The following is a 20,255-nucleotide window of genomic DNA, read 5'->3' as shown; positions in this document are numbered from 1 at the left end:
GAAGATGGAGGTCAGGTCATTTAACCAATCAGAATCGTTTTTTGGATGTGCCATAGGATTTATTGTGTCATTGTGGTGCCATTACAGCGCAACCGCAAATCCAGAAAAACATACCAAAAAAAATGGCAGTTTCTAGCCTTTTCAGTGTTCCTCTTGCCTCAATATACACTATTAACATCTCCTATATATGTAAATGTACTTTAAGAAACATCACGCAGGAATCACAGTAGTACCGTGGTTCCAGGAAGCACAAGTTCGACTGCATGGAAACGGCATGGTCAGCTATTTAGCCTTGCAGTGGATATGCGGATCCTAAAAAAAACACAAAATGTCCCCACCCCTATTAATATATGTTAATTCTCTGTTATTTGTAGCATGAATTTTATTTTAGAATCACTAGAACACAAATTCTATGACCTCACCAGAGTAATGAGCACTTGCGGGGGTGGGCACAGTGCTTGGCTGCAGGCCCCACATGGTGATGCACAGAGTATTTAACTTAAAAACACGTTAGAAATTCACTGAAAAACACAAAGATTAAATTGACGGTACAGTTAAGTATGGTAATATTATCTTACTTTTAATTTTTTTTCACTTTCAAATTCACTGAAAACCCAAGGATACAGTGATGTTATAGTTAGATGACATCTTTGAGTCAAAACCCTATACTTTGAACATGAAAAAACACTGAAATTCACCAGTAATAATTCATGGAGCTGACTATAGTTGCTCCTTGTCATACATTGCTTATGACCTCATATATTACATTATTCATAAAATGTTCAATGACATCATTGATAACATCACTGAAGTCAACTCAAAACAACATCATTGATAACATCAATGACAACATCACCGACTACATCATCCATTGAGTGCGACAGATAACTTAATTCAATCTCCTGTACTTTTACTTTCAATAATCAAGTGCAAAGAGTTAGCCCTATTAACGAGCTTTGCAAATTTAGAGGGTATTTTCAATTAGACTCATAAAAAGGTTGTCTGTGCTTATGACCTTAGCATTGTTTAAAGTTTTTTAATCTGCAGCTAGTGGCTTCCATTTGAATAGTATTGTCGAATTCCAAGCCTGTCAATTGGACGGCCTAGATTACTTATCTATTGGATTTGTACCATACACAGTGGTCGAAGTGGGTAAAAAAAGTAGGGGAACTGTGGGCGAGAATCGGAGGGCGAAGCCAGATGTGTGGCCAGAATGCGCAAACATCCCAATTTTTAGTATTGTTTTGCCATTTCACTGTCCAGCTTAATCAACCTATGTATACACATGATTATTTAAGGTTATAATGAGTTATTGACATTAAAACACAATTACAAAGTGGGATATGCTTCTAATCACAGAATGTCCCAAATACCATAAAATGTGGAAGCCCAAGCCATTGGTCTCTGAGCCATGGAGTTACTGTCATCAGCACTTCTCCCTTTTTCCACAACAGCAGTTCAAACATGAATAGCAAAATATCCTAGTTTGTAAATGTTTTCTATGTAATTATGGCTCTGCCATATTTGCCACTGTCGAGGCCTGGGAACCCCCAGGTCTGTGAGGTTGTATTCAATGCGATTTTGAAACAAATCATAAGCAAAAGCAACATACGGTTGCCTGTATATTTTTACATAAAAAATATTAACATAGCACTTGAAATAAGCAATTCAGCAAAAAATCCCAATGCATTTCGGGTTATCTAAACCCTTCCTCAGGGGTATTTTCAAGTACATGTATGTGGAAAAGATGAGTGATTCCGTTCCTTCAAATGCAAACTACAACATGAATAAAAAAAAACAGTACCAGAATGTTATCTGAATGTATAGCAAATTTTAGATACACAATAAAAATATGATTTGCACATGGAGAATAACAGGAAAAGAAGACGCCAGTTGAAAAAATGGTGTCCATACAAAAACTGGTGCAACACAACGTGTCTAAGACATGTAGACCAAAGTTACTGGTGCTATTCCTGTGCTGCCGTGGACAAGAGTCAAAACATAACCAAGCCTTCCGACCAAATGAAACTTATCTGTGAACTATGTGAAACATGTTCAAAAGGTAATGTAAAGCAATGTGAAGAACGCCAAAATTGAAACACAATCTACTCACGGAGCTCTGGTCGCAAAACATGCTTCTGTAAATGACATGAACCAAAGTGGTATTACAACCTGCCTCTAACTGTTCTGTTCGAACTTAAATCCAAAACCACAATCCACCACTTACCAGATCTAAATTCTGCTAAGTTCTGGAACCAATCTATGCTGCTGTAATGGGCGGCGTTCCCCAATCGAAACACTTGTCTTTTATCACTCTCGGGTCGAACACTGTGTACATATACAAAGCTGAGTCATTACTTAAAACGAGCATTAAAATATGCTATGTGCCGCGAAACACGCTTACCTAATCTTCAATGGTTGCTCGTAAAGCCCGAATTGCAGATAACAAAGCCCGTGTTAACCCGATATTTTGTAGGGTCAGCATAAACGGTACAAACATGTTACTAAGACGCTGAAAGGCAGCGCTCACCTTCTGATATTCCAAACCGACCGGCAACAAGCCTCCTTTCCTGTCACGATTGAGAGACGCCATATCCGTTTGTCCATGCGTGTGAGGTTTTAATAGTCACTACCAATCCACATCGTTTGTGGCCTCAAAAAACTTTATTTGCCTTATAATGCAAGATCTGCTGCATGATCTGACCATTTAAACTAATAAATTGTTTAAAGCTCAAACATATCAAAAGTTAATAACAATTTTTTACTTGTGTTGCTGAGGAGTGGATGGCTTTTTGCAAAGGTTGACTCACTGCTGCATTTGTAGGTTACACTGGTACTAATAAGGCAAAATCTTTCCAGAGACTGTTAGCATGTGTACACATGCCAAAATAATAAATATCAGAAAATATACTACATTACGCTGCAGCCTTTTTTTAATACATGATTTAGTCATACACTGCGGCATAATTTTGTCCTCCTTTGCTGCATACATATTTTCAGTGGTCCCACTGCAGGCAGCACATGCTAAAAGTGCTTGTGAATGAAGCAGAGAGAATGTGAGTGTGGTTAGGTTGGCTTGCAAATCCTGCATTGCCAATCCCTGGTGAGTTGCAGCTACTACTGCTGAAACAAGGCCAATGGAGGTACCTATGGGCGAGGCAGACTGGTCTCAAGGGCAGGACTGGCCTTAGCACTGGTGGTGCCCTGTGCATTAATGTTTGTTAGTGCCCCCACCAATGACCACCTCTTCCATGGTTTCCCTCACTACCACCCTTTAGTAGTGCCCCTCAAGTCTCCTTACCCGCACTCTCTATCAGATGCATTTAATTGATTTACAGCACCACTCATACCATTGTAGGGTGTCAGAGCACTTTACATTATACACATTACACAGAGAAAATCAATATGTGTGTAACTCACTGTATGAGAAATGTTACAAAAGACTAAGGACTACAAGTTGTAGGAGTCACATGACAACCATACTAGTAGGCAGTATAGTTGAATAATGATTGGTCTGGAGAAACACAAACAGAATTTAAAACTTAATACCATGGTTAGGGGTTCTCTTTAATAATCATAATTTACTTCTGTCGAAAAATTCACTTTTTGCATCATTAGGATAATCAAAGACTGGGGAAAAAACATAACGCTCTAATTCATACCTTGCTGTTTGTAAGCAATTCTTAGATGACAGGTAATAGCTCACTGTTCTGTGTTAGGAATTTAACTATAAAACACAAGTACAAAAGGATCTCTCTGACAAAAGCCCACTGACCTATATACATTATGTGCACTTTGTGATCTGCATGGTACATGTTCTTTGCAGCAGGCGCATTAAACCTCTGAGCTACCTTTCCAAGAGTCAAAACTTCCACTAGACAAAATTCGGATCTCTCTCTCTAGAAAGAACATTAATCGCCAGAGTCATCATGACATTTTTATTGTTGCAGAATATTGCTGGAGGCCAGGAAGGAGGCAGCAAGTGTTTTTAAAACCATACCATACTTGCTAACATAATGCCTCTACCCAAGTCAGCACCCAGTGCGGTCGTACCGGTTGCACCGCCCTAGAGCTGGCCCTTCTCAAGCGTTCTGTGAACTCTGTGACAGAGTCATTGTTGTTCTAGGGTGTGCTGCTTTATAGGCCTGCCCACAAGACTGGGGTGAACTTCAGTATAGATTGAGGTGGACAAGCCTTGAAGGTTAACCTACTAAGGTCTTACAAAGCCTTCTATGATCTAGCATTTCAATGTCCATTGCTTATATCCTTACAAGCAGTATGGTAAAAAGACCACATCCCTGGACGCAGAGCCGCAGTACACATTTTGTTTTCCAATCCACATATTGCAGTACATCCAGGATTGGTGCAGTAGTTGCAAGCCCAGGGAAAACAAAGAAAAGAAAACAAAAATAGAGCTTCACTGTCAAACTCTGAAAAAATGGGCGCTAATGCGTTTGGTGTGTATAAAATCAATCTGGCCAGTTTGCTACCACTCTGTCTCACTTTATTTCTTTATTTTTCATATTTTTAACGTTTTATTCCCGATCCTGCACTTTGGAATTAAATTGTCAGAAAAATACGACATTTCAAGCATAAGTGTCTTTTTTTTTGGGATCCATTTCACAAGGGAGCAAATAAAAGAAAGGAGAGGAAAGAGAGTGAGAACCTCGTCTTGAAGTCAGGGTTTTCAGTAAGAGAAGAACTGCTAGGCAGAAAGAGAGGGCAGAAGGAATGAGTGGGGAGGGGGAGATGAAGTGGCAGAGCAGAAGTGGACACTGTCTCTTTCTTCTCTGGGCAAGAAGGAAAAGACAGAGTCCTGTTATTTCTTTGCCAAACCACGCGTCATGAACACCAGGAATGCAGAGCTTTATTTATAGGCTATGGTGATTTCTTGCGTCCAGGGACACATTGTCAAAATAAAAAAGTAGGGGAACAGAATCATTGGAATTAAAGAAGTAAATGTCTTTATTAAAAATAATTTGAAGTGACGTAATATGCAGTATAAATTATACATCTTTACATTTCAAGCTCATTACATACAGAATAAAGGAATCAGACTAGTAGAGTGAGAATAAGATAGAATAATGCGGAATAGATGAAACATACATATCAAGTAGGTACAAAATAAAAACTTATGGAACCATTAGGGAAACTAGGGTGGTTTAGGAACCTCCCGTTGAGAGGGTTGTGGCAATGAACAATGTTTAGCTCTTGTATCAATAAAGATTGTGACAGGCGACCAGAAGTCAGCACGTTTGACTGCCATGCAAGGAGGATATACAAAATCAGTGTCTAATCTGTGATTATGGCAAACAGTGTGCCACCAAGCCCTAAAAGAAATTTTTGATGACTCTTTCCAATTGACAGTGATTTGTTGAAAGGCAACTGCTAATAATAGGTCGATAATCCTGACATTATGAAGAGTGTCCTCCCAAATGGGTAAACGACTCCCTAAGAATATGTGAGTAAAAGAGAAAGGAAACTTAGTGTCATAAATTAAGTTAATTTGAGACCGTACTTGTGTCCAAAAGCGGAATACCTGAGAGCAATTGAATAACATGTGAAATAGATCAGCATTTGGGGACGAGCATGTCCAACATGTATCTGGGGTAAATGAAAAGTGCTTAGATAGAGTGACTGGTGTGAGTAACAACATATTATAGACAAAGAATAATGTTTGGGTAATGTTTGCTGCTCTTGAGGCCTTGCGTAATTTGGACCATATGCCTTTCCATACTGATAATGGCCAACATGTAGTAAAATCATGTTCCCAAGCTGCTTCCGTTTTTGCCTTCTGTCTATTGTTATCATTACCGGTGTTTGTAAATAATAGAGGCATTGGGTGTGGTCAGTAACAAGGTCTGAAGAGTAATGGAGGGTTCGGAATTGTCAAAAGTGTTTAGTGTAATGGGAAGGTGGGAAAGAGATTCCAACACAGTTGTTTTAAGTAAATTATAATTATTGAGAAAGGAGGTAGGTAGAATAAATAACTGTTTGAGCGTATCTAAAGGTATAAATTGTGAATCTGAGAATAGTTGATTAATCCATATTAAGCCTCTTTGTCTCCAAGTCTTCCAGTAAAAGGGTTTGTTTCAGATCAATAAGTATTTATTATGCCAAATCGTTGATTTTAAGAAGAATTGCCTAGAATCCTGAGTAGTGTGTGAAGGTATCTCGAGTAATTTAGAAGTGTGCTTAATTATGGGAGTTGAGAATGATTGTGGTTTACGAGAAAAGGAAAGGTATTCACAGAAGGAGTAAGGATTTAGAAAGAGGCGTTCCACTGACGTCCAGAGAGGGCAGTCATCTGTAGATTCAAGCAACCATAGAGAGGCCTGACGCAATAGGAAAGCTTCATACACACAACTATTGACACCTAAATTAACAGACACATGCACTCAACACTTAAGCACACATACATAGACAGTCTGCCAACAAGTAAGAAAACTATATATAGATGCACATATACACAGAACTAGCATAAAAAAAAATTAAATATAGACACAGGGAAACAAATTCACACAAGTACAATTATACTCACACCATTTTGCACAGTAAGTCACATATTTACATACATAATAAAGCACAGACTCTGTCCTTCACACACACATAAATATTGTCATATACATATTGCCTCATGTAGTCATTCAAAAGCATAAACACACAATTATATATGTGCTCTCCACACACTGATAGAGATCAAAACACTAACAAATAACATGTAGCTTGCCTATCTTTGAACCAAAGTTGATGGTTCCTAAAAGAACCATTATTTTTTGTGGGACCTTAAAATATGATTTACGCTTTTCAATTTTTATTGTTTGCATTTGGAAGAACAACTGTTAAATTTCATAAAGAGGATTCAAACTTGGGAGTAGAGATTAAAAACAAAATTAGCAATGGAGGCCGGCCACAGCCTTCATAAATTGAGGCACAGACTGTTCTCCTATGATGACAATCTTGTTGCACATAGTCCAGAAGGCAGCCAATTATTTGGAGGGGAAGATATGTGAATGATAAGTTGCTGATGATGCCGGTAGGTAGAGTCTCCATGGAGTATATGTTGTACCTTCTGCGCCTTCACCTTAGAGTTCCGCGTCTGCAAAGTGCCAAGGGTGGATGATCTAGAGGTGCTTTAGCATTCTTGAAGTGCCGTGTGAGTACTTATTTTTGGTTCCCCTTGACATTTCACACTGGCAAAACTTGCAATAAACCTTTTCTTTCCAGGCGGTATCTCAAAAAAAAAAAAACAAGAATTGATTGCTTTTTGGGAGCTGGTTGCTCCTCCTCCTCCTCTTTTTAGTGCTTCTCTGCTAAAAACATTTCTAAATTGTAATCAATTGCAAAAAAGATGAAATGCTAAATACTTTTGGGAGGTTGGACACACACCCAAGTAAGTAATTTAGGGTAGGAACTTCCTCTCAGAGAAAGTTGACTGTCATTTAAACTCACCATGTTTTTTCAATGTGTTTGTGAATTTGTGGTAGCGTTGCAGTGTTGCCCACAAAGGCTCGGCAAATCTATAAAAAATGTGGGTAAAATATGAATAAAACAATTAAAAGGCAGGTGACATTATACTTTGCTATTCCCAATATTAAACCAACTTGGTGCAAAAGTGACACAAATTAAAAAGGAGATTTATAAAGCCATCCAAAATCTTGAATAATGCAACACAGTGCACATCACTTTGTTGCATTACTCTGTGTCAGGGAGGCGTTTCTCTGGTCGTGGCATGGGTGTTCCCATGCAACATCTATAGCTTTTTACACATTACTAAATGTACCAGAAGTGGTAGACCTGGGAATGCGCCAAAAACCTACGCCTCCCTAAGTGAGGCATAGCGAGGAGCACACAAAGAAAGACCCTTCCTGCACAAACACAGGTGCTGGGGAAAAGGCAGGAATGTGCCATATTGACTTAAATATGGTGCATTCCTGCCTTTTCCCGGTCACACACGGCATGCCATGACCATATATATGGCCCTAGTTGTTTCACTTCAAAGTCTCAAAGCATTTTTGTTTTTCAATGTGACTTGCTGCCTGATTCAAATTTGAGTGCACCTCTTCAATCTCTGTCAGATATTTTGCTTGTATTTCCTTTTACCTTCTTTTTTCTTAATTGCATAGTCAGTTATAATACCTCTGACAAAGGCCTTGCATGAGTCCCAAACTGAAATAAATATTTGCTGAATCCAAGCTTTTCTTTAGCAAGTTCAATATTGTTAATTTGATTTTGCTGATCACAATTTGGTTCCTCTTGTATGGAGCGATCAAGAAACCAACACATTTTTGGCCATTTCATTAGTGAATGTATGTTAAAAGATAGAGCTAAGATAGGGCCAGATGTAGGTAGGCTTTTACCGGTCGGTAACGGCCGAATTCAGCCGTTACCGACCGGTAAATGGAATTTAAGATGTAGGGGGCATATTTTTACAGAATCGGTAAATTTACCGATCGGTAAATTTACCGATTCTGTAAAATACCGAATCGGTATTTTTACCGATTCGGTAAATTTGATATGTAGGTGGGATTCTTCTGAGTCCCACAAGCCTTACCGAATCGGTATTTTACCATCAAATTCAATTTGATGGTAAAATACCGATTCCGGTGTGCATGCACATGTGTGCATGCACACCTGTGCCATATGACAGGCAGACCTGCCCTTAGGGCATGTATGCCTGCCACATGGCACCCAAACCTGTTTTGGGGGTGCTAGAGGGTGTCAAAGTGACACCCCCTGCACCCTTGTAAAATTCGGTATTTACCGATTCGGTAAATACCGAATCGGTAATGCCCATTCATTCCTATGGGCTTCAAAGCCCATAGGAATGAATGGGCATTACCGGTCGGTATTTACCGAATCGGTAAATACCGAATATTACCGATTCGGTAAATGCACATCTGGATTTACCTACATCTCAGTACTTCTATTTTACCGATTCATAAATACCGAATCGGTAAAATTCGGTATTTATGAGTCGGTAAAATAGATTTACCTACATCTGGCCCATAGTGTAATATAATATATGTCTTCAGTATATGTTTACCTGAAGTTCCTCCTGAGGAGTTATCATGCAGATAATAATGAAAAAACTGTATATGACAGGTTTTATGGAATAAGAAAAAAATATCGCAAATATTATCTTGAACTTCGGTTATAGAGGGTCCAGCTGTCTACTCAAATAATTCTTGGAGGAGGGTAATAGGTCAGTTTGGGGTCAATCTATATGAAGAAATCTGGATACTCTATCAGCCATAATAGTGAATTGCAAGAACACCGATAGACGTGTCCAATATGCTTCATACCTTCCATTTTAAACTGTCAATTTCTGCTTCAATGGTGTTAGAACTGGGGGTCTCTAGTTGGCAGAGGTATGTACCACTGTCCAAATAGGAACCCTTGCTTCTAGTCAGGGTAAGGAGGAAACACTCTTGTATAACCTCTGCTCACCCTCTGGGTAGCTTGGCACGAGCAGTCAAGGCTTATCGAAGGCAATGTTTAAAGTATTTGTACCAAGACTCACAGTAACACACTGAAAACACCACAAACTGACTCCACAACAGTTTAGAAAAATAAAGGTATTTAATCTAAACTACACAAGACCAAAACGACAAAAATCCAACATACACAGTTCAAGATTATGGTTGCAAAAAGAGTTCTTAAGGTTGCACTAAAATAATCCACAGTTGATTGAAAAGTTCACAGTTGCACCACGTTTAGCCAACAGTACCTTTAAATGCGACAGAGCTCCAAAACAGAAGCTGGTGCAGTGGAAAACAAGTGATGCATCACTCCTGAGACCTTGGGGAGGTGATGCGACAACCCCGCTGGATGTAGCGGGTGTGTTGCGGTGACTCCGGTCTGTATGAGGAGGGAGGCGATACCTTGTATTGATTCCGGTGCGGAGGTTCCGTAGTGAAGAGCTCACAAAGGCACGATGTGATGATCTTTGGGGGCTGCGACGATCCACGGGGCGATGATGCACGGTCCACGGTGATCTTCCTCTCGCAGCTCCTCGATGCGATGGCTGGGCGATGATGTTCGCAGCGATGTGCTGCGGTCCGCAAGCAAGCGGTGCGACAATCTCACCCAGTGAAGACAGGCTCTGTGACGATACTCGCAGCGATGGTAATCTTCCGGCACCGGATTGGTGTGTCCTGTAAACGAGGGATGCGACGACTCTGGCAGCGGCAACAGGCACTGTGACGATCTCGGCCTTCGTAGCGGTGGGAATTTCCTCACACTGACGGGGATGCGCTCCGCAAGCGAGCGATACGATAAAACTTGCAGAAAGTCTTTAAAATATTGGTTTCCAGCTTCCCAACACCGGTACAACTTCCAGAGGCACCACAACGGGCCCAAGCACCCTAGGAAGGACAGAACTCTCTCAGCAGAGTTCAGGGAAGCTGGGGGTGAAGTCCTTTTGTTCCTGGGACTTCTTAACAGGGAGCCAGCTCTTCTCAGGCCCTTGGAGATTTCTTCAAGCAAGGAGACACAGCACAAAGCAAAGTCCTTCCCTTCTCCTTGGCAGCAAAGCAACAGCAGGTCAGTCCAGCAGAGCAACAGCAGGACAGTCTTCCTTCTTTAGTTTCAGCTTTCTCCTTGGCAGGTGTTCCTTTTTGATTCCAGGATGATCTAATTTCCTGTAGTCAGGGGTCCTGTACTTATGCCCCTAAAAGTCTTTGTTCCCCTTTGCTCTGAGCCCAGTCTGAACCAGTTCTGGGTGTTCCTTGAGCATTTTGTTTCCCTGGCCTCTCCTTTCCTTTCAGAGAAAGGGGCAGGGATGTCAGCCGCCCAGCAGGAGGTGGAGCCAGCATTGTGGAAGGCAGGCACAGCCCTATTCAGGCCCAGGTGCTACCCCCTCACACCACTCTAGATGCAGATGGAACTATTCAGCCCAGGGATGGCCCACTCAGACTCTGGGAGCCACCCAGCCCCTGCCCCTCACAAACCAGACAGTCAATTCACAAACAGGCCTAGGCACACAGAAAGGGAAGATAAGAGAACAGCAACTTTCTAAAAGTGCTGTTCTCAAACACAGGATTTAAAAAACACCTTTCCTAAAAGATGTGTTACTAAATTCGGAGTTCAGGGATACCAGACTTGTATGTCCTACCTTGCTCCTATGGGAAGATATGCTGGTAGCCACTGTAGCCTGCATTCCCCATGATAGCCTACAGGCAGGGTATCCTTACAATAGTGAAAAACTAAAATGGCTGTCTTTCACTACCAGAGCATGTCACCTGCATGAGTACAGGCTCTACCTTTCATATACACTGCACCCTGCCCAAGGGGGTACCTTGGGTCTTCTATAGGGGTGGCTAATGTGCACAGAAAGGGAAGGGTTAGGCCTGGCCTGTGGGGACACTGACCAGGAGGACATGGCAGTTCACAAAATGCAAACAGGCACTGCGGTGGCAGGCCTGAGACATCATTTTAGGGCTACTCATGTGGGTGGCACAATCACTGCTGCAGGCCCACTAGTAGCATTTGTATCGCCAGCCCTGGCACACTTGGTGCACTTTACTAGGGACTTCTAGGTGAAACAAATATGCCAATCATGGATAACCAATTATATTCACAATTTACACAGGGAGCAATTGCACTTTGACACTGATCAGCAGTGGCAAAGTGCCCAAAGCATCTAAACCAGCAAAAACGAAATCCACCACAGCATCAAAAATACAGGAGGTAGAGGCAAGAAGATAGGGGGAAACCATGCCATGGATGCCAGGTCTAACAAATGGTAAAACATCATCAGGGTTAACATCCTTGGATCAACCTCCTTCAGCTAGCTGCAAGTGTGCTACTCCTCCCATTTGCTTCCCCCATTTGGCCTATTTACATGTTAAAAATTGTGCTGGTCAAGTTGTTGCACTTACACCCCATTCATTTTCTATGTAGGAGAGTTTACTGGTGGTTTCAGGCTCCCCAATGTGGACCAAGGACTCCACACATCATTGCTGCTTTATTATTTTCATCTTTCTGGGCCAGATTGTATTAGCTCTGTAGGTGCTTGTTTATCAATTCAGTTACCTATCTGCACTAGCTTCACATTTCAACTACCTGTTCCATGCAAACACTGATACAAGTCTTGAAGATTCACATTGAGAATTTTCCCTTATTTTATTTAATTTTTTTAAATTTCTTTATTAGGTTTATATCTCCAGCACTTTAAAAAAAAGCAAGGTACAAACCTACAGCTTAACCGCCCCTACTGAGGTGATCCATGCATCAGTAACATTGCAATACAAGTGACCTAGCAACGATTATAATGATGGAGATTCCTTTGTCAACAATGTTTGCAGTCTCAGTGTCGCATAACCATAACAGAACTATAAGAAGATTAACCCCCCTACACCCCGTTTCCACCCCCCTGAACGCCCCCCCATGCCCCTTCCCCGTTCTGCTTCCGGGTCCATAGAGAAAAAAGGAAAAACTTTTATAAGGACTAATGCATCTAATCCTTATGGTGAGTCCCCGTGTGTCTCACTTTCCCGTTCTGGGGTCTCTCCCTGCCCAGGGGGCGCTGACTTGGAACTGTCCTGGGTCGCACGGGTGTCCTTTCCCGCCAACTCCCGAAGCATTGCCCCCCAAGCCAGTAGAACCTCGGGTAGTTTGCCATCCCTCCTGCTGTTCCACATGTGCCCCTCCTCCGCTAATGCCCACTCCTGCAGATCCACCCTCCATTTCGTCAGTCTCTGGCCCTGTTGGGACATCCAATGGATTGCGATGCGTCGCCGGGCTATGACTAGGCCCAACAGCAAAAATCGCCTGCTTACTTTCCGCTTGGGATCCCGTGGGATTGAGAATATTCCCTTATTATCAATCCCTGTTTGATAGTATGATTTTGCCACATATAAATCATGTAATGTCAGTTACTTTAAATGCACACATATGTTTCACATTCCACAATAAATGCACACACTATTTGCTCTATGAATCATATGTTTTACAGGTCTAGAATTTGAATATAAGTCAAAAAGGTTTACCATTTTATTTAATGCACTTGATCAACTTACCGTAATCCCAAAACATTAGAGCTTGACTCAAGTTTATTAATGCAAGAAAGATGTATCTACTCATGAAAACTGATTGCAAGAAGGTCTGTGCATCTCTTCCTGCCACACCTTCATGAGGATTGGGCACTGACTACTCTAGCCTCCATGTCCACTTGAATCACATGTGCTACATATCACAGTAAACATAATATTGATACACTAAAATACTTGTAAAATACATACTTTTAGATCATTTAAAAGTTGTCTAATTGTTAGGAGTACTATTCGTTATAATGAACTGGTCCTAACACAGGTATACTACTATTTAAATATTTGTGGAGGGAAACAGTAACTTTCTTCTGCTATTAATTACAAGTTGTGGGCTGCAGGACATCCCTAACAGGTGACACAGTAATAAAGCTCCTTGAGCACTTAGTTTCTCTTACTCACCATCCAATTTTCTCATGGCCGGGTATGGATGCTGAATGGTGGTGGGGCAGCCACATGGCAAACTAAGGCCTGGGAGTAACCAGACCTCCTAGCTTCCCCCTCCCCCATGTTGAGGGCCTACCACACATTCCACAGAGCCTACTACTTATTTATGTCCAGTTTTCTTGTGGCCTTAGGTGGAGGAGATTGTCTCCATCACTCGCAAACACCAAGGAAACATAGTATTCCTTAAAATTCTCATTTCTGGCTACAAAAGCACCTGCCAACAAATGAAGAGATCCCAATGATTTTCTTCCCAGTGTTACATTCTATCTGTGAGTGCCACGTTTGAGGAAGTAGTTACACACCATCCATGGAAGTTAATCCCTGGGTCGCTGTGAGAAGTTGGCCTGGTATATGATATCCACTACTCTAGTGAGACACCTTGCACCAGCCCAATCGACCCTTATTGATGGTGGTTGTAAAGTCAACCTTATAGAAAGATATCCTAGGTGTAGCATGGCGAGCAGTCTTCAGGCTAAGACTTCAGAGAGCGAATTAAGCCAGTTGTTTTACCAATTATAATCTCTTGAGTACCAAATGAAAGCATACCACACAAAGTATATATCAAATATATTTGTATTTATTCTAAACACAACTCCTCTGCACTCTTTATGAGGTCAGAGGTAAAAGTACAATACAAGGAACTTAATTAGCATACAATAAGTATCACAGTATACGTTTTGCCCTAGGGGCCTCACAAACCATATACTAAAATAGTAGTATAAGAACCACGTGAGGAATAGAAAGCAGGCCTAGGGCCTGGGGAATCACTGGGGCTTCTAGGAACAACTAAGGGTTAGGATGTAGGAGGCCCACGGGATACGCGTGCAGTGTCTAAACACAGCCGTGGGTTACCATTGACTTTCTATGGACAACAAACAAGTTACAATTTTAAAGAAAAAGGGTACCAAGAGGTGAACTATGATGGAACCCCTTTAGACTAGGACACTTGGATAGTAAATACCCACAAGAGCACCGGAGTACTCGTATTACCTCACCCAGGGAAGCCGGGTGCATAGGTGTCTTTTCGTGTTGGGTTTCGTTGTCTATTCCAATGGAGAGCTGCGAAGAAGTGCTGCAGGCGACCAGAGGAAAAGTGTCCGGGTGAATCCAAGGGTGGATCGGAGATGTGAAGAACCAGAAAGCAGAGGAGACAGAGTCTGGGCACTAGTCAGTGACCAGGGCGGCGATAGAAAGATGCCACCGGGTGTCGGGTGATTTCAGGTGAAAAGGTGAAGTTTGTCTCTTCAGCCACGAGGACCAGGAGGTGTCAACTCCAACCAGGAGTTGGATTCGAGTTGTCCCACAAAGAATCTAGTTGACTGTTGTGTCGGTATCTGGAATGGACCCAACAAGCCATGGCAAACGCAATCCATGAAAGATGTCAAGATTGGCTTCAGTGCAGACCAGCAAGGTCTGGGGAGCTTCTCCTTTGCAGAGAAGCTGGAGCAAGCCCGGAGCAGCCAGGAAAGTAAAGTAGTTTCAAGAGTGGTCTTCCTGGGGGCTCACTAGCCAATGGACTAGGAACTGCAAAGACGTGTCGAGCGGAAATGCACAAAACAGGCCCACGGGTCACTCATGGAGCGTGGGCCTCTGAGCTTCGGAGCAAAAAGTGCTCGGGGCTGGGGCTTCAAGCACCCAATGCACAACTTCGGGATACCTCGGGAAGTTGATGCAGATAGCAAAATGCAGTATGTCCAGGAGTTCCAGTCCCACATCTCTCGTGTCTGCCACGGGTCTCAGCTTTGCTGGGAGCGAAGGTCGGGGTCAGAGATGTCTGGAAGTCCATGTCCTGTGTCACAGATTCTTCAGGACCTGGCGGAAGCCTAAAAAATGCAGACCAGCAGAGATGATGTTGGTACCTGTTTGAGCAGTGTGGTCACTCCTCGAGCACAAGGGAGATTTCTTCCGTCTTCCAGTCTAAATGGAATGTCGAAGGTCCAGGATATATGTTGCAGATTAGTCCAGGGTAATCTAAAGTCCTGGGGACTGGGGTTCTATACTTATAGTCAGTTTAGGGGTTGAACTAACTCTAAGGTCCCTCCTTCGGGTGGACCTGGGGAGGGGGTGGCTATACACCTTTCCCTTTGTCCAGAATTGCGCCAGAGATGGGGCTGAGTGCCCCAGCAACCGGTTTGAACTGAGAAATGCATGGAGCACCTTGTGTGCCCCAGGCAGTGTCTGAAAAGCATTCACTGAATGCAACCCACCCTGCCCCAATACACTAAAGCCTGTCTGGGGAGGTGCTGGCACCTCCCTGGGCAGGAAACCTATTGTCCAGGCCTCGCCCTGCCGGAGTTTCATCCAGCAGCAGGAGGGCAGACTTGTGTCTGTGGCAGCAGCATCCATTTTGTGATGCTGGGGCTCTGTTTAACTTTAACCGGGTTTAACAGTAACTAAATGTCTTCTCCCTCTAGAAGGGTGGAATGCTACCCCCGCTGCCAAAACTGACAGGGGGGTAGTATTCTAAAGTCTTTGACACCTTACATGACATGTTTTGATAAAGCCAAACCAGAGTTAGCATTAACCGCAAGGAATATAATGCACTAAAGAGTCTATGGTATGGTTATATCATAGAACAGCTATAAGGAGATGGTTCCGAAAGCTGCAGAGGGGCTCAACTCATGCTAGGGCACCTTCTCACACACAACCAAGCACTCTTCCTCCAGGATTGTAAAGGCCTGCCATAGGAGTGATTTATAGGTTACTATGTGTCTATAGATAAGGTAGATATAGATATGTTATATCTAAGTATTGGGTGATTACACCACCTTACCCAGGCTGTAAGTACAGACCTGTGGTGTCAGTTTGGAAGGCTAACCAGGGGTGGCACAATACATGCTGCAGCCCCTGGTAGGCCTAGGGTGCACCTATGCCCTGGGTACCTATGGTACACTATACAGGGACTCACAAGGGTGACCCAGTAACCAATCTGGTATGTACCTAAAGTACATGGAGTCCATTTTCTAGAGAAAGCAGATAGACTGGGGCCCTGAATAGCAGGGTCCCAGGCCAACTAAGTAAAAAAACAGCAAAACACAAGGCAAAAAGTGGGGGTAACCATATAGTCAGATATCCACCTTCCTACAGTCGCCTGGGACCTAGAGGGTCCTGGGAAGGCCCTCTTTACTGTTGTCGAAACACAGCAGTGAAGAGGCGATATGGAGACTCCCTTAGGCATATTAACGGTAACAAACCTTTCATACTCCTGCAGTACACTGCATTTATGGGTGAAGTAAGGGGGGTTGTCTATATATATATTACCAACTACGTAAATGCAATTAATCAATTTGGTGAGAAAAGGAATGATGGATTTAACACAGCTCTCTTGACTGGGGGTGAATGTTTTGATTTGTTCTGCATTCCGTCCATCAATTGCGTGTCTTTTGCTTCACGAACCTTACCAGGCAGAACAGATCCTAAGCATGTCTCTCTCGCCATGCCCTTGACCCTGTAAAATTTGTGTTAATTACTGCCATTAGCCATATTGCAAGAAAGGCGATCAGGGTGGTGGGGTTTAGGCAACGGCTGAGGCACTGCTTCCAGTTAGGTAAAAATTAAAGCTGTTGTTTAGGTCTTGTTAATCAGGAAATCCAGTACTGCAGAAATCAAATGCTCCCCCTGATGTGCGTTCATCATGTCTCCACGAAACTAACATTAAGGTTCTCTCTCTCTCTATCTCTCTCTCTTCTCTCTCGCTCTCTCACTCTCTGTTTTGGTCATTTCCTCTGTATTTCCCTCATGCGTAAAAAAATTATAATCAGAGCTGTAAGTGGCCCGGGTCCTACCGGCTTTTCTAAAAAGCAGGAGCTGAGACGGGTCCCTATCAGGCTCTCTATATTTATTTATTTTTAACTCTGCAGCAGTCACTTCACTGCCTTTGATGTAACTTCGAAGAGACTTGTTATAGCTCTTTCTCAGTCTCATCATTTCAGAACTGAAGCATTTTCAATATTTTATACAATGAAGTCAAAGTTGTTGCATATTTATTTTATGCAACTAACACTCATTGACAAAGCCAATAGTCCTGGATTGTTGTAGCTGTAATGGTACTTGTATTATGTATCTGAAATAATGCAATGAGAAACACAGCAAAATACTAGTCGAGCGGCACACTAAGCTAAGCAATAGTTTTTAGCCAAGTGTTTTTAAGCTACAGCCTTAATTGCATAGGCCACGCCCCTTTGAGAGAACCCCACGACACCCCCCACCACCCGTTTGTCATCCCACTTGAAGCCCTCCTTATAATAAACGGGTTGAATATACAAATTACAAATATAACGAATGACTAAAAATGTTCACGTCCATACTAGCGAATAATTCCGGATTTCATGAGACAATTTTAACTTTACGAGCACAGGCAAATTAAGGTAATGAAAGAGTGAAATGATTATGTGCTTAAATAATGAGCCTATTGGTAAATTTGCCTGGAAGCAATAATGTAAGAACTCGAAAAATAGTGCAGCCAGCATCACTGTTGTTGGATTAAGAAATTGCAACCCTTAATTCGTGTTCAGATATTTTGTGTTTTTTACCTGATAGAGTTGTCGTGCTGAACGAGAACTTAACTGTTACAAATAGTTAAGATCCTATAAAAAATGTCATTTGAACATTTATAGCGACAATATTAGCCCAAAGTTCTCTTCTTTTTCATGTATTTATGATAGATACATCTGACCAAAGAGGGATTTTAAGGCAAACATGATTTTTTTATATCTAACATCACAGCAGTAGCATTTGCTTCTTAGCTGCTTAACAGAATAATTTCGAAGGTACATTTGCATGAATGCATTTTTTTAAAAAAAGCAGCTGCACCTGGAGAAAAAAAAGAAAATGACACCTGGAGATATTTCAAATTAGTATTACTTTAATAAATAGTGCTCACGAATCTCGTTAGCATCTTATGAATAATCATAATCTGCCTATTTAATGAATCGCTTCAGTGCACGGTGCTCGAGATAAATGTAGATGAAGATGACTTTTTCAAAGGGAGATTCAGACCTTTTGTTGGGCTTGTTTAGAAAAGAGCATATTCATATACATTATTTTGTTGTATTTCGGACTAAAATAAATTTAAGTGAGATAAATCAGCTCAGTGGTGGCCTGATTTAACTCACTCAGCAATCAACAAAGAAATAACCGCGATGTAAAGCCTTCCTGCTGGTCCACGTGTGAGATCCATGGGTCACATATCAATACAATGTTCATCCTTCATCCTTCAGAAGATAAACTGAATACCATTCTAATACCTTGGAGCGTACAATATCTCAATAAATCCTGTCTTTAATGTTCCTATTACCACTGAGTTGTGACGTCTCCAATCACCTGCAATAACAAAATGATGTAGCTGCTGAACTGTAAAATGTTCGGCAATGGCTTGTGCAGGTAGGGGCGGTGGGGCCGGGTGGAGGGGGATTTCGAAGGACGATGATGAGGGAAAATTACATATCTGTTTAATTTTCCCTCATCATCGTCCAGCGAAACCCCCCACCTCCCGCCCCACCGTTCTTGACTGCATGGGCCGCGGCTGAATATGTTATTACAGGTAAATTCTTACGTCACAATGCCTGCTGCCAGAGCCGGCAACCACGATGAAAAGCAGATTAGGGAGCATACATCCAGCGCCAGTTCAAACAAGAACAATGGGAAGTGGGTTTTTCCTTTTTCTGATTTGCTTTCCTAGAAAGAAAATGTGATCAGTAGAGACGATAAATATCTGTTTAGTTTTTCCAGGTCATAGGTCATTATAAGAAAAGTAGAACATGTGCATATCTCTACACAATCTGATCGACAACATTATTTCACCTGACTAACATTTTAACTGGTTCTAGTACATTTTTCAAAATGTACTTCGTGCCTAAGTCCTACACTCTTTAATGTGTATGTGGCCCCCTTAGCCAACTTAGCAAGATCTTTCGGGTTCACCCCGGTGTCGTATGCCGACGACACCGAACTCCTTTTTCCCTTCAAAAACCTTACACCTGCAATAAAAAGATCTTTTGCAGATGGCATGAGAGCCATTGCAGAATGGATGTCATCAAACTGTCTGCAGTGTAATGTGGGGAAAACGGAGGTCATGTGTTTTGGGCAAGCGGCAACACACTGGGCATCCGACTGGTGGCCCTTAGAGCTAGGCCCTGTCCCCATCCCCAAGAGTACAGTCAGGAACTTGGGAGTGCTCTTTGATCAGCAACTTACATTCAAAGACCACGTAAATCAAGTTGCTGGTACCTGCTTTCGGGCTATTGGGATGTTAAGGCGAGTCTTCCCCTACATACCGGACCATCACAGAAAGACGCTTGTATAGGCTCTTGTCATCAGCAGGGTGGATTACTGCAATGGTTTGCTCCTCGGAGCTAACGAGGAGCAACTTGGTAAACTACAGGTAATCCAAAACACAGCAGCAAGGATTATCCTGAATGTTCCACCAAGGACTCCCTCCTGTCCCCTGCTGATGAGACTCCACTGGCTTCCAGTGAGGAAACGAGTCCAATTTAAAACCCTATGTACTATTCACAAGAGTATGATAGGGGAGGGCCCAAAATACATGACCGAAATCTTTCAGCCTTACATCCCAGGGCGCCTTTTGCGCTCTAGTCACCAGCAGTTACTGCATATACCCAGAATAAAAAAGACCAGACAAGGCGGCCGTGCACTAGCCTATGCCGGACCAGCACTGTGGAATTCTCTGCCCCCAGAACTAAGATCTCTCTCCAGTCACTTGAGTTTCCGGAAAATTTTAAAAACATATCTGTATCCGGG

The sequence above is a fragment of the Lissotriton helveticus genome, chromosome 12 (assembly GCF_964261635.1).
Source record: "Lissotriton helveticus chromosome 12, aLisHel1.1, whole genome shotgun sequence".
Classification (NCBI taxonomy): domain Eukaryota; kingdom Metazoa; phylum Chordata; class Amphibia; order Caudata; family Salamandridae; genus Lissotriton; species Lissotriton helveticus.
Note: the sequence above shows the minus strand (reverse complement) of the source record.